This window comes from Lissotriton helveticus, chromosome 5_1 (assembly GCF_964261635.1).
Source record: "Lissotriton helveticus chromosome 5_1, aLisHel1.1, whole genome shotgun sequence".
Lineage (NCBI taxonomy): Eukaryota > Metazoa > Chordata > Amphibia > Caudata > Salamandridae > Lissotriton > Lissotriton helveticus.
Window position 1 is genome coordinate 26,516,431 of NC_136065.1, and position 11,123 is coordinate 26,527,553.

Sequence of the window (11,123 nt, forward strand, 5' to 3'; positions counted from 1 at the left end):
CAGTGCCTGATCGGATTGATTCAACGTAATGGGTCTGTGCTTTTTAAAAAACGGGGTTAAAAGCCATTTTATATATTTCAGATAAAATTTGCAAAAAAAGAGAAAGTGCTGATCGTTTTGAGTACTTTGTCCATCCCAAGGACAACTAATTTTAACTGTGCTTTGCTGGTAACCCAACGGAAAGTTAAACAAATGCCTAATGGTACCAGCCCTTAAGCGAAACAACAAACTTCTTTCCCAATTTGACAATGGTAACGTTAAATATAGTGCAAAAAAGTGTCAAGGTGGCTCTATATTCAGGTACCTAACAACTGTATTTTTCCCTGATTCAGTTTTTAATCTTCGCAAAGAATAAAGTGCTTTTAGTGCTTCTTTCAGTTTGGATTTCTGTACTGTGCTGGCTTGACTGGGATTAAGGAAGATATGTTCCAAACCTAACTCTCGCAGGTGGGTGTGCACATATGAAAGCCACGGAATCTTCATCCCCCTTTCACAATTTAAACAGTCTGTTATTATATCTTGTGTAAATGTCGCTGACTGATTCATCCAAACAGAGCGCCAGAATAACACTGGGCGTGTACTGACAAAATCAGAGATAAATTGTAAATTAAGTTCGTTATGTGCAATGAAATTAGAAGTATGGATTGGAACACTTAACACTTTCCTGCAGAACCTATTTTCTTCTCGCTGGATAGCGGTACTTTGCCCTATGCCCCAAATTTCTGCCCCGTAGGTCGCTACTGGGACACATTGTAGTTTAAAAATGTTAACAATCGCTTTGGCGACGTCAGATCTCTTAGGTCTCGGGATACTTAAAATCGAAATAGTGGCCTTTGAGAATTTGCCCGTGGCTTGGGCCAAATGCCCAGTCCACGAGCCATTCGCAGCAAAGGTCAAATATGGGAAATTATGGGTTGTAGTAAGTTTTCCTTCACCCACCCGTATGGAGTTCATCTGTTGCTTACCTGGCCCACAAGACATTATAAAAGACTTTTTAAAATTTACACGCAGGTCTAAGTTGTCCATGAATTCTGTGAAATTTGAAAAAGTACGTAGTGAGTTAGGTGTACGTCCCAATAGCACCGCATAGTCTGCGTACAGAAGGGCGGGTATCGGCTTGCCAATTATTAGCGGGACGTCCGGAGTCGTCTTTCCAAGGTGGTTGCTGAGACCGTTGATATAAATTATAAAAAGCAAGGGTGCTAAAACGCACCCCTGCCTTACTCCTCTTCCTATTTTAATCGTCCCTGACAGCTCTCCACCCATTCCTATTCTCACTCTGGACTGTAAATCTGCATGTAAAAAAGCCAAGAAGTGGACCAGGGGAGCGTCCAGACCATACTCCAATAAAATGGACCAAAGTTTGGACCTGTTGACAAAATCAAAAGCTGATGACAGGTCCATAAATGCTAAATAAATAGGGACTATCCGTGCGATGTTATATTTATCAATAATTAATTTGAGATTGAGGCATTGTTCGATCGTGCCAACCCTGTTTCTAAATCCAAGTTGACACGGAGATAAAATCCCGCTGTCTTCTGTCCATGTAATCAACCTGTTATAAATGACACGACCCAAAATTTTTAACGAGTTATCTAGCAGTGAGATTGGTCTGTAATTCACAGGATCAGACCTATCTCCTTTCTTGTATATAGGCACTATTATACTAGTACCCCAAGTTTCTGGCATTTTGGCTTGGGGTAAGCTGTTGAAGACATTCACCAGTATTGGGGCCCAAAGATCCGGCTGCCATTTAATTAAATCTATAGGTAGCCCCTCTGGACCTGGGGCTTTATTTCCTAAACTCTGAGCAATTGCCTCTTCCACTTCACCCAAGTTTATGTCTAGGTTACAGGATGCCTCAAATGTGTTTGGGGGCGAATCGCTCGAGGGTGTAGCATAGATTTTAGAAAAATGTGCTTCCCAGGAGCTACTGGCAATTGTGCAGCTAATTGGGGTAAGTTGTTGGCCCATATTCCGAAGATCTTTCACTGCGGGCCAGAATAAGTTACCTAATTTCCCTCCTGCAGTTTCGGCCAGGGCCTCCCAACGTTCTCCCAAATGTGTAGCTTTCCTCTTATCTAGAGCTAATTTATGAGCTTTCCTTGCCGCACTAACATTTGCCTTGACTCTAGGGATCTCTGACAGGGCCTTGCGTAGGTTCCTGTTCGCCACGGAACAACTGTTGTCAAACCACCTCGGCTCTTTAGCACCCTGGCCTACTGGCGCCGACAGCAGAGCTCCAACTGTGGAACATATTTTACTGAAACAAGAAATAATTGCCTGGCCATTAGTTTGAGAATCAGAGCAGCGATCTATTAATGTCTGTTTATCCCTTATCAAAGACATTGTAATTCCGTCTTTGTCTATGTTTCTCCATTTCAGCCTTAACTTGTCTGTGGATACAGTGAGATCCCTTGCACCTTGCGTCCTGCTGAAGACAGGTCGGTGTTCAAGCTTCAGGATTGCAGTTACGGGATTGTGGTCCCCATAATCTAATGCTAGTACATCAGTTACTATTATACGATCTGCCATCCATACCAGGAGAGACACAAATAAAATCGATAGTTGAGGTCCTAGCCAAGCTTCTGTGCGTGGGGACTTGCTGTGATAATGTGATACATGTATAAGGAGGGGGTCCCCGTAAGGGTAGTGTATTGCCGATGGGCAACACTAAAACATGATTAATAACAATTAGTCAAAAATTACAAGGACATTTCCATTGGTAATAAAGTTTTATTACCAAAAAAACACAAAAATATCAATTACAATGCAACAATTCAATATATTGACAAGCCCCAAGGGGGGGGAGAGGAGGAGAGAGAGGATAGGAGTGCTAAAAAGGAAGTGATAAGGCAAATAGACACAGTATAAGTAGTAACCTGATTATTACAAGGTTAGTGACACTATACGAAAAATTACAATACAGAGGCCAAAATACGGCCAAATTCAAACAGTTAACAAATAGTCTAAAACATCCGGCACATATGACAATTCAAATTAATGGGGGTTGTGCCCGGTGTATCAACAAAAGACAGTCGACGTTTCGACCCCTAATAACAGGCTGAGTAAAGTCCTTTCACGGGGTCTTCATCAGGACGTCACACGGGGAAGGGGAAGGGGGCCAAACTGTGGGAAAAGATTATTTGACTTTAATACATGGTAAAGACGGCAGTTTATCCAATAGTCTAAACCAAGCAATTAATTTAAAACAGATATAGCAAAAATAAATTACCATGGGGTACGGCCGGAGGGGCTCTGTACACAGGATTGGCGCCACGCTAATAAGTCGCGGTCTGTCACTAATGGTGGAAGACTCCACTAGAGAGGAGAAAATCTGCAGTTAGATCTGCACATGCTATAAGTGAAAATACACACTATGGTAGTTAAACGAAAGCACTATGGACCTTCTTAAACTAACTAAAGGCGTCCACAAGGGGAAAAACCAGGCCTTATTACCAATAATAATCACTCTTAGAGTTGTAATCATGAAATTGATAGTTAAATACCTCCGTACTCTGGCGGAATGGCTACACCAGGAAACAGCGAGTAGGACACATATAGTGGAATGTAGCCACTCGAACAAGCTAGAAATGGGTAAGTAAACACACTCGCGTTACTGAATATGCAAAGCTGATAGCCTAAAAACTTATGGCCAATGTTAGCAGACTTACAAGAAAATATTTTGCGGACAAGGTTATCTCAAGTACATCAAAGGCCTCCGTCACCGTGGTAATGTGAGGAGACGTTTGTTGGGACAAACTATTGACACGAGGGCGGATTTGCGTGTGTTTTCAAATCCCAAACTGCTGCTGAAAAATATATTGAGAAGAAGAGCTGAAATATACACTTAAAACTCATGTCGTAAAAAACCATACCGAGGCTATTACTCACAAGAATTTGTAGCAGGAAAGTTATCCGTCTAAGTGCTTCATTGGCCACAAAGCCGATGCTTTTCTGCAAAGCTCCACAAAGGCCGAAAATAATTTGCAGGGCTCGTGGCCCCTTAGTACCTAAAGAGCAAAATAACAATTATTTTCTTAGCTCTAAGATACCGATAACGCCACCCGTCAACTATTCACTTACATTAAATGGACTGAAAGGCGTCTACAGGGATCCGGACAGCAACTCCGCAAAACCGCAATGCGGAGTTTGTGGGCGGGGCCAGCTAATGTTGATTCCATGAAAATGGAAGAAATCCTCGAGGCAAACACGGGAAAGGGATGATTTGAGGAAGCGATATTACGCCACATTTGATGAAAGTTTCTAAACCAGCATAAATGAAAGTGTGTCTCAGAACAATTATAATAAATCGGTGCATAGTCGGATCCTTGCCTTTGAGGATATTGTAACCTCCTCTATAGACCATTCACTCAAAGAGCCTAAATTCACGAGGTTGAATTTACCAAAAATAGAGAAGAAGGCTTTGGCGGATTTAAGTAACAACAAAGAGGTTGTTATAAAACCCGCGGACAAAGGCGGTGCCATTGTGGTACAAGACCTTTCAGATTACAAAGCCGAAATCTACAGACAACTATCAGATGGCATTAGCTACCGTCTTTTACCCAGTGACCCTTCACGTGACTTGGCTAGTACCATCTTAAGGGTCACACAAAAGGGCTTGGACACTGGTTTTTTGAGTAAACAGGAATTCGAGTTCCTTAATCAAAAATTTCCTAGACTGGCTACAATTTATACTTTACCTAAGGTGCACAAGAACCTTAGTAAACCTCCGGGACGGCCGATAGTTTCTGGCTGTGGGTCTCTTTTAGAACCTCTGTGCCAATACGTCGACTTTTTCCTTAAGCCCATTGCACTACGCACAAAGGCTTATTTACGAGATACCACGCAAGTCATTAATTTGATAGATGGTCGACCCTTTAATCCAGAGAGTTCCCTTTTAGTTACATGTGACATCATATCGCTCTACACGAGCATCCCCCAACAAGAAGCATTGGATATAATGAGAATGGTTTTGGACACCCGAACCGCCCCGATCCAGGTTCCTACCGAGTTCATTATCGAATTATTGGAAATTGCTATGATGCAAAACTTTTTTATTTTTCAAGATCGTTTTTATCTGCAGACCAGGGGCGTAGCGATGGGGGCCACCTTCGCTCCAAACCTGGCTATAATCTTCATGGATTATTTTGAACATCAGCATATCTTTCCAGCCACTAACCCATTCAAGGCCCATCTGCCCCTATGGGTCAGATACATAGATGATGTCCTTTGCATTTGGGACGGAGACGGGGATCAACTCCAAGTGTTTCTTAACTGGCTTAACTCCCGTAACCCGGCGATCCAGTTTACAATGGAATCCAGCAAAGAAGTCATACCTTTCCTGGACATCTCGATCTACGTAGAATCAGATCATTTGCAAACTACCCTGTTCAGGAAGCCAACTGAGCGTAATTCACTTTTACAATATCAGAGTCATCACCCTAGGGGTTTAAAAGACAACCTGCCAGTCGGCCAATTCTTCAGGATTAGGAGGAATTGTTCCACAAGAGCCGATTATTTCAAAGAGTCGGAGGTCTTGAGTGAACGCTTGATATCACGGGGGTACCCCATCAGGTTGGTCAAGAGAGCCAGAAAACGTGCTTGGTACAACCCCCGGGATTCCCTACTTAATCCAAATGACGCTTCACGTGCCACAACTGATCGCGTGATTTGCGTTACGACCTTCTCAACTCGCAGCAACGACATCAAGAAGATCATCAACCAAAACTGGCCATTGGTGGCTGATGTTATCAACCAAACAGAGTTGCCCCTTCACTCTTTTAAGAGAGCTAAAAACATAAGGGACATGGTGGTCCACTCTTTTCTTGAAGGCGAGAGCCAACCCACTTTAACATCACTCTGGAATTTGCCCCCTGTAATTGGCCACTACAGATGTGGTGGGTGTACTGCTTGTGACACCACAATCCAGACCAAAACATTTGACCACCGGGGACGCACGTATACCCTTAAACACTATACCAATTGTAATTCCACTGGAGTGATATACATCATTCGTTGCCCATGTAGTCAATTGTATGTAGGTCAGACGCAACAAAAAATTAAGTCTAGGATTTCTTCCCATTGCAGTAGACTGAGATGCAAAGTGGCAGGCGTCCCCCTGGTGGACCATTGGCTGACAGCTGGCCATTTGGTCACAGACTTGCGGTGGTTTGCCGTTGAAAAGGTTACCCTCGGGAGAAGAGGAGGTAACCTCCTATCAATCCTGAACACACGGGAGTCCAAATGGATGTCACTTTTGGACTCCATTAAATACGGATTAAACGAACAGGACAGTAGTTTATCACAACTGGCAGCATTAGGTTGAAACATTTAACATGTCCCTTATTGAACCATTATGACAATAGCAACTGAGATTTTAAAGCTATTTTTGTAACCCTTGAGCACCTTGATTTTTCGGATTATTGTTTAAACGGGTCTTCATCCTCCTGTGTGAGAGATGCACCCATTTTTCACAACTTTTCTTAAATTATGTGTTGCTTCCCATTTGTAACTTGGAATTTAATTATGTTAAACGGGTTTCATCCTCCTGTGTGACAGATGCACCCATTTTTCACAAACTTTCCTTAAATTATGTGTTGCTTTCCATTTGTAGTTTGGAATTTAATTATGGTTTTTTTGCAGCAAATTGGTCTACTTCCTCCTGTGTGAGAGAAGCACCACTGGAAACCAATGACAATCTGAGTGAATTGTAGCTGCGAATCGGTTGACATCCTCTTGTATGAGAGATGCACCGATTTATTATAATTGTTCTGAGACACACTTTCATTTATGCTGGTTTAGAAACTTTCATCAAATGTGGCGTAATATCGCTTCCTCAAATCATCCCTTTCCCGTGTTTGCCTCGAGGATTTCTTCCATTTTCATGGAATCAACATTAGCTGGCCCCGCCCACAAACTCCGCATTGCGGTTTTGCGGAGTTGCTGTCCGGATCCCTGTAGACGCCTTTCAGTCCATTTAATGTAAGTGAATAGTTGACGGGTGGCGTTATCGGTATCTTAGAGCTAAGAAAATAATTGTTATCTTGCTCTTTAGGTACTAAGGGGCCACGAGCCCTGCAAATTATTTTCGGCCTTTGTGGAGCTTTGCAGAAAAGCATCGGCTTTGTGGCCAATGAAGCACTTAGACTGATAACTTTCCTGCTACAAATTCTTGTGAGTAATAGCCTCGGTATGGTTTTTTACGACATGAGTTTTAAGTGTATATTTCAGCTCTTCTTCTCAATATATTTTTCAGCAGCAGTTTGGGATTTGAAAACACACGCAAATCCGCCCTCGTGTCAATAGTTTGTCCCAACAAACGGCTCCTCACATTACCACGGTGACGGAGGCCTTTGATGTACTTGAGATAACCTTGTCCGCAAAATATTTTCTTGTAAGTCTGCTAACATTGGCCATAAGTTTTTAGGCTATCAGCTTTGCATATTCAGTAACGCGAGTGTGTTTACTTACCCATTTCTAGCTTGTTCGAGTGGCTACATTCCACTATATGTGTCCTACTCGCTGTTTCCTGGTGTAGCCATTCCGCCAGAGTACGGAGGTATTTAACTATCAATTTCATGATTACAACTCTAAGAGTGATTATTATTGGTAATAAGGCCTGGTTTTTGCCCTTGTGGACGCCTTTAGTTAGTTTAAGAAGGTCCATAGTGCTTTCGTTTAACTACCATAGTGTGTATTTTCACTTATAGCATGTGCAGATCTAACTGCAGATTTTCTCCTCTCTAGTGGAGTCTTCCACCATTAGTGACAGACCGCGACTTATTAGCGTGGCGCCAATCCTGTGTACAGAGCCCCTCCGGCCGTACCCCATGGTAATTTATTTTTGCTATATCTGTTTTAAATTAATTGCTTGGTTTAGACTATTGGATAAACTGCCGTCTTTACCATGTATTAAAGTCAAATAATCTTTTCCCACAGTTTGGCCCCCTTCCCCTTCCCCGTGTGACGTCCTGATGAAGACCCCGTGAAAGGACTTTACTCAGCCTGTTATTAGGGGTCGAAACGTCGACTGTCTTTTGTTGATACACCGGGCACAACCCCCATTAATTTGAATTGTCATATGTGCCGGATGTTTTAGACTATTTGTTAACTGTTTGAATTTGGCCGTATTTTGGCCTCTGTATTGTAATTTTTCGTATAGTGTCACTAACCTTGTAATAATCAGGTTACTACTTATACTGTGTCTATTTGCCTTATCACTTCCTTTTTAGCACTCCTATCCTCTCTCTCCTCCTCTCCCCCCCCTTGGGGCTTGTCAATATATTGAATTGTTGCATTGTAATTGATATTTTTGTGTTTTTTTGGTAATAAAACTTTATTACCAATGGAAATGTCCTTGTAATTTTTGACTAATTGTTATTAATCATGTTTTAGTGTGGCCCATCGGCAATACACTACCCTTACGGGGACCCCCTCCTTATACATGTATCACATAGCACCCAGGTCCCCGTGACTATATGGGTTTAACCCCCCTTTGTGTAACACTTGCTGTGATAATGGCTTTTGATCAAAATCCATTATATTGGTCAAGATATGTTTATCTAGGAAATGTTCCAGTTCTTGCCCCCTTTGGCTGGCTATATCCCCCTTCCTTAGTTTTGCCTGCCATTTATTTCTTAAAAGCTGAGCATTGAAATCCCCACCTAGGATGATTTCTAGTCCTTCAGTTTGACCCCAGGTGTCCTCTAATTTGGTAATGAATTTCGATAGCGCTAAACAATTTGGATTTGGGATAGAAATAAAATCATTATTATAAAAATGTATCAAAACAAAAGAGACCTTCCGCGTATATTCAATGGCTTGTATGTTCCCATTTTCAGTATTAATGATTCTGTGTTTCCCCCCGGCCTTTATGCTTAATCCAACTAACAGTCCCCCAGCTGCTCGGCCAAAATTTGATTTGCGAGCTGCTACATTATAGCAGTGGAACCCATTCACATGAAGGTCGTAGGGTGCCCAGGTTTCCTGAAACATTATTATATCGTACCTTGAAATTAACTCGACCCAGTCTTTATCCGCTAGTCTAGGTTCAAGGCCCGCAATGTTCCAACTTAGGGGCAGATTTATGAAGGCCTTGCGCCGCCGGTGCGTCACTTTTAACATGGGAAAAAGTGACGCACCGGCGGCGCAAGGCCTTCATAAATCTGCCACGTAGTATTTTTAAAACCGGGGCATTATTCTGCATAATTTCCAGCGACATTATCGGTTGGCATGTTTGTACGGGCGGGACTGTAACTAAATTACTTTACTTTACTTCCCTTAACCCCGGAGTCATTAATGGGAGTGATTCTACGCTGTCCAAATGCATTTGTTCCTTATTTACTGCGCTGCTACCTAATCCGGGTAGATCACAAGTTACTGATGGACCAGTCTGGTTAAGGAGTCAATCTACTCCCTCAAGAACTTCCTGAAGGTGAAGGACATTAAATCGATTGGAAGTAGGTATTCTGTATTGATTAGTGTAGTGATCATAATACGTACCTCCTTGTGAAAAGTTGGGGTATGTGTTATTATCTCGCCCCCTGGGGACTGGTGGGTAAAGGTCCTGATGGAAAAAGGGCCTATCTGTATACCTATAGGCCGGGTAAATCAGTCTTTGATGATTATTATATATAGGATGGGAATTGTACATGGAAGTGTTTGGATTTAAAAGTGAAACTAGCCAGCCCTCGTTTTTGTGGTAATGGTTCCGGATAGAAATAAGTCAGGGGCCTAGTTACTATACCACTACCTCCTTGCTCTTGGTACCAATCCAGAATATGTGTTACCGCCCTACTGTCTCTGAAATTGAGTACAATTACGTCCCCTTTGAGGTCTTTAGGTCTTGGGCCCACCCACGCAAGTCTACGCACATGTGCTATTACCCCATCTATGTTGCCGGGAGTGGTCTATTATGCCTGAGCCAATAGATGACTTTATTTTTTAGCTCAGTGTAGCTCTCTCTTTTCCCCTCTCTAAGTTCAGGGACCCCTGTGAGAACTGTAACTTATGGGGCCGCCTCCGGGGGGAGATCAATGTGGCTTCCTATCCTATTTAAATCCCTATCAGGGGGGTCAGCCTTGACCGAATTGGGATCTCTGGGTGTTATCAAAGGAGGTGGGCATGTCTTGTTGTTAGGATCTCTATCCTTTGGCTTGCTTAGTGTTGCTGCTGTTTCCTCGACTATCTTACCAGGTTTTTTAAGTCAAGATAATTTGATACTCTTGTTCTTAATCCCAGGAGCAGTTGGCTCAGCCAACTTCGTATTAATAAGGGTTACAGTGCCCGATGGAGTGTCCCCCATGGTGGGAATGATGGTAGCTTTGTCCCCATCATTCACGGCGTTCTGCCTGTAGGCTGCCAAGCCTTTCAGCAGTGCCGTATTCGATGTTGCCGCATCCACAAGGGTACTAACCCGGGCGTCCAGCCTGCTTACCCTTTCAAAAAGTGGGAGAAGGAGTGATCTAACAAGGTGCTCTATATTCTGGATCATGCATGAATGTTGTTGTTGTGACCCCGGGTTCTCATATTGTATAGGCGGCCGTTTGTCATTGTCCTGAGAGAGGGAACTTGTTTCTGAAAAACAGGCTTGATTTTGTCAGGGGGGCTTATGTCAGGAGGTGTTCTTGTGACTGTTCTAGATATCTTGGGTCTCCTACCCCGATGGGCAAGACCCACCCTCTTCCTTTTCTGTGGGGCTCCTTTCCCTGGCCCCATATTCGAAATGTTGTTCTTTTTAGTCACTAGGGTAGGATTAAGTGATCTTTGCAGGATATAATCTATTGCAGGCTCTAAATCAACGAGGTCGACAATAGTATCTACCGGTCTCATAGTTGACGTTTGGGGGGGGATAATGATATGTCCTGGAGCAGACGTGGAATGCTGCTGTCTATCATAGAAGTGTTCCCTGAACTCTGTGGGCTGTTTAGCATAGGTGCATTGCATGGCACTATTGGACCTGGTGAAGTGCGCTTAGTATGTAGCTGGAGCTCCAAAGACAGACGGCGCTCTGCAATGGAGATTTCACGGTTCAAATTAGTAACAGCCTTAACGAGGTAATCGTCCAAAGTCCCTTTCATAGTCCTCCCCTTCTGCGGTTAGTTACCTTTGCCCAATTTGCT